Source organism: Schistocerca americana, unplaced genomic scaffold (genome assembly GCF_021461395.2).
Source record: "Schistocerca americana isolate TAMUIC-IGC-003095 unplaced genomic scaffold, iqSchAmer2.1 HiC_scaffold_380, whole genome shotgun sequence".
NCBI lineage: Eukaryota > Metazoa > Arthropoda > Insecta > Orthoptera > Acrididae > Schistocerca > Schistocerca americana.
Genome location: NW_025726105.1, coordinates 20,001 through 25,000, shown reverse-complemented (window position 1 = coordinate 25,000; position 5,000 = coordinate 20,001). Strand labels below are relative to the sequence as shown.

The window sequence follows — 5,000 nt, the reverse complement described above, 5'->3', positions numbered from 1 at the left end:
CCACCCTTCCGACAACCACCATTTGCTCAGCTAAGCCACCAACACCCACACATGTCCCAGACAGGGGTGCACCCAACATCACAATACTGCTCCTGTCACACCACACAAACAATGGCAGGAATGAAAGACACAGGTCTGCCACAAGCATGGAATCAGAGCGCCGCCTGTTATGAGCCAAAGGGTGCACCCTGACGTGGCAAATCAGATGATGCCGCAGTCATTTACTTACGATAATCACAATCACAAACCGGGCCCCCCCCCCCCCCCCCAAGTGCCTTAACCTAAACCCGTATTGTACCTTAACCTAACCCGTATTGTACCTTAACCTAACCAACCTAACCCGTATTGTACCTTAACCTAACCCGTATTGTACCTTAACCTAACCCGTATTGTACCTTAACCTAACCCGTATTGTACCTTAACCTAACCCGTATTGTACCTTAACCTAACCCATATTGTACCTTAACCTAACCCATATTGTACCTTAACCTAACCCATATTGTACCTTAACCTAACCCATATTGTACCTTAACCTAACCCATATTGTACCTTAACCTAACCCATATTGTACCTTAACCTAACCCATATTGTACCTTAACCTAACCCATATTGTACCTTAACCTAACCCATATTGTACCTTAACCTAACCCATATTGTACCTTAACCTAACCCATGTTGCGCCTTAACCTAACCCATGTTGCGCCTTAACCTAACCCATGTTGCGCCTTAACCTAACCCATGTTGCGCCTTAACCTAACCCATGTTGCGCCTTAACCTAACCCATGTTGCGCCTTAACCTAACCCATGTTGCGCCTTAACCTAACCCATGTTGCGCCTTAACCTAACCCATGTTGCGCCTTAACCTAACCCATGTTGCGCCTTAACCTAACCCATGTTGCGCCTTAACCTAACCTATGTTGCGCCTTAACCTAACCTATGTTGCGCCTTAACCTAACCTATGTTGCGCCTTAACCTAACCTATGTTGCGCCTTAACCTAACCTATGTTGCGCCTTAACCTAACCTATGTTGCGCCTTAACCTAACCTATGTTGCGCCTTAACCTAACCTATGTTGCGCCGTAACCTAACCTATGTTGCGCCGTAACCTAACCTATGTTGCGCCATAACCTAACCTATGTTGCGCCTTAACCTAACCTATGTTGCGCCTTAACCTAACCTATGTTGCGCCTTAACCTAACCTATGTTGCGCCGTAACCTAACCTATGTTGCGCCTTAACCTAACCTATGTTGCGCCTTAACCTAACCTATGTTGCGCCTTAACCTAACCTATGTTGCGCCTTAACCTAACCTATGTTGCGCCTTAACCTAACCTATGTTGCGCCTTAACCTAACCTATGTTGCGCCTTAACCTAACCTATGTTGCGCCTTAACCTAACCTATGTTGCGCCGTAACCTAACCTATGTTGCGCCTTAACCTAACCTATGTTGCGCCTTAACCTAACCTATGTTGCGCCGTAACCTAACCTATGTTGCGCCTTAACCTAACCTATGTTGCGCCTTAACCTAACCTATGTTGCGCCTTAACCTAACCTATGTTGCGCCTTAACCTAACCTATGTTGCGCCTTAACCTAACCTATGTTGCGCCTTAACCCAACACACGTTGGGCCTTAACCCAACACACGTTGGGCCTTAACCCAACACACGTTGGGCCTTAACCCAACACACGTTGGGCCTTAACCCAACACACGTTGGGCCTTAACCCAACACACGTTGGGCCTTAACCCAACACACGTTGGGCCTTAACCCAACACACGTTGGGCCTTAACCCAACACACGTTGGGCCTTAACCCAACACACGTTGGGCCTTAACCCAACACACGTTGGGCCTTAACCCAACACACGTTGGGCCTTAACCCAACACACGTTGGGCCTTAACCCAACACACGTTGGGCCTTAACCCAACACACGTTGGGCCTTAACCCAACACACGTTGGGCCTTAACCCAACACACGTTGGGCCTTAACCCAACACACGTTGGGCCTTAACCCAACACACGTTGGGCCTTAACCCAACACACGTTGGGCCTTAACCTGCTCTGTAATTGTCATACGACGCGTTAAATTAGTGTAGTGTTGCCTAACTGCAACCCCCGCAATATAGTTTGCTACTCGCACTGCCCGGTCCCCAGAGTATCGCTTCATGTTAAACACCTTGCAGCTATACACTGTAATGCGGATGGCGGCAGGACGTACATGCTCAATGCCCTTCGCAGTTGTTCATTGGCATTCGCATGGCGAAGCACAGCCTACGTTGTGGTACGGCTTGTGGCAACTGTCCGCTGATGTTGTACGTCCAAATCACACACTGTACCGCACATTGGTCCTCATGTACTGAATGATACATCGTGGTACATGTGTGACCGTACCACGACTGCGCCAACAACGGCGAACCATACGGTCCAAATATTGTGCACTCAGCTACGTGTCGTCTCCCTATAAGAGCTGGATTGCAGTATGGTATGCCGTGGATGGCGATCAGCATGAGCCGTCTGTTGATGTAGTGGCGCGTGTTGTCAGACGTAGTCGTCTCTTCTCACACACCGTGATAGCATGGTGCACTGCGTTCCACATCTGCGACATGCGACAGAGGCCGGTTGACAGTCGTTCGCGCAATGGACATCGCATACGTACGGGGGCCACCTTCCACGTGTTCGCGAAGCGTGCACATGTTGTTGCGTGTATGTGGGCAGACATAGTGTGTCGTGACACCTGACACAGGCATGCAACAATCGTTGAATTTGCAAATGGCGATGGACGTCTACGTTTGCTGGTGACGTTACGCAAATGAAGAACTGGTAAACCGTTGTGGTGCGGTTGTTCTCGCTAGAGGTGAATCAGTGATGGCGACGATCGGTTGAGCTACCAACCGGTTGTTTCAGCGATACCCACCATGCCCACGAACGTGAATGGCATGTGGGTGTGAAGCGATACGCGGCGGTGGCTGGGTGGGACCGTCCCCGGCCGGTGAGGGGGGGCCTTCCGGCGTGCTGGCCGCGCGGTGCGTGGGCGCACGCGCTACAGCCGGCTGGTGGGGGCGGCCAGTGGCAGGCGCGCCGGCCGACGGAGGCGGCAGGCGGCGCAGCTGCGCGCCGGCGCACCCTGCACGCGGCGCCGTGCGGCCAAAGTAGGTCCTCGCGGGCCCGGTGCGAAGCGCGGTGGACATCTGCAGTGTGCTGGTCCGATTGAGGACTGTGTGCGCTGAGGATGCGCCGCCGCCCGGCGCTCGGCGCCGCGACGCCGTCTGCTGCTCGGTCGCCTCTGCGGTTCTCGCAGGTGGATTGTATCGCAGCTGTGCGGACGTGTTGGCGCGTGCGCTGTGCTGGGAGAGTTCGCTTCGGCACCCAAGTGGGGCTTTTGTCCTTCTGTGGCGCTGGCGTTGGAGCTGCCGGCCACCGTAGGTGGCGCGTGTTGTCTCCCGCCGGCAATGCCACGACAGCACGCTCCCGGGCCTCTGTCGGCAGCGGCAAGCTCAGTTGGGAGCACGGGTGGTCGCACCTAAAGCGTCTACTCGCCAAACTCCGGGCGATTGCGCCTCTCTCGAACCCGACCAAGTACTTAGGACGGCGCTGCGCGCCGCCGGGACCTGAGAGGGTTTCGAGGTGTATTGTGCAGGGGAGCTCAGCCTCCTCCTGTTTGCAGAATAATTGAGCGGACGCTTGCGTGTTCGCGCGGGCCCCCGGGACACACTCCCGGGCGGCCGGCTGCTCAGCTCTAGTTGACGCAGCTCCCTGGTTGATCCTGCCAGTAGTCATATGCTTGTCTCAAAGATTAAGCCATGCATGTCTCAGTACAAGCCGCATTAAGGTGAAACCGCGAATGGCTCATTAAATCAGTTATGGTTCCTTAGATCGTACCCACGTTACTTGGATAACTGTGGTAATTCTAGAGCTAATACATGCAAACAGAGTCCCGACCAGAGATGGAAGGGACGCTTTTATTAGATCAAAACCAATCGGTCGGCTCGTCCGGTCCGTTTGCCTTGGTGACTCTGAATAACTTTGGGCTGATCGCACGGTCCTCGTACCGGCGACGCATCTTTCAAATGTCTGCCTTATCAACTGTCGATGGTAGGTTCTGCGCCTACCATGGTTGTAACGGGTAACGGGGAATCAGGGTTCGATTCCGGAGAGGGAGCCTGAGAAACGGCTACCACATCCAAGGAAGGCAGCAGGCGCGCAAATTACCCACTCCCGGCACGGGGAGGTAGTGACGAAAAATAACGATACGGGACTCATCCGAGGCCCCGTAATCGGAATGAGTACACTTTAAATCCTTTAACGAGTATCTATTGGAGGGCAAGTCTGGTGCCAGCAGCCGCGGTAATTCCAGCTCCAATAGCGTATATTAAAGTTGTTGCGGTTAAAAAGCTCGTAGTTGGATTTGTGTCCCACGCTGTTGGTTCACCGCCCGTCGGTGTTTAACTGGCATGTATCGTGGGACGTCCTGCCGGTGGGGCGAGCTGAAGGCGTGCGACGCGCCTCGTGCGTGCTCGTGCGTCCCGAGGCGGACCCCGTTGCAATCCTACCAGGGTGCTCTTGAGTGAGTGTCTCGGTGGGCCGGCACGTTTACTTTGAACAAATTAGAGTGCTTAAAGCAGGCAAGCCCGCCTGAATACTGTGTGCATGGAATAATGGAATAGGACCTCGGTTCTATTTTGTTGGTTTTCGGAACCCGAGGTAATGATTAATAGGGACAGGCGGGGGCATTCGTATTGCGACGTTAGAGGTGAAATTCTTGGATCGTCGCAAGACGAACAGAAGCGAAAGCATTTGCCAAGTATGTTTTCATTAATCAAGAACGAAAGTTAGAGGTTCGAAGGCGATCAGATACCGCCCTAGTTCTAACCATAAACGATGCCAGCCAGCGATCCGCCGCAGTTCCTCCGATGACTCGGCGGGCAGCCTCCGGGAAACCAAAGCTTTTGGGTTCCGGGGGAAGTATGGTTGCAAAGCTGAAACTTAAAGGAATTGACGGAAGGGC

The 5,000-nt window shown here is 53.2% G+C and overlaps 1 non-coding gene across 1 annotated transcript in view; it reads left to right on the top strand.

Annotated features, from left to right (window-relative positions):
* The first annotated feature begins 3,745 nt into the window (after positions 1–3,745).
* Positions 3,746–5,000, top strand: part of LOC124581889 — a 1,910-nt gene continuing 655 nt past the window's right edge. Inside the window, exon 1 of the ribosomal RNA XR_006973539.1 lies at positions 3,746–5,000. This exon is cut by the window's right edge and continues 655 nt beyond it. This is a non-coding gene — a ribosomal RNA (small subunit ribosomal RNA).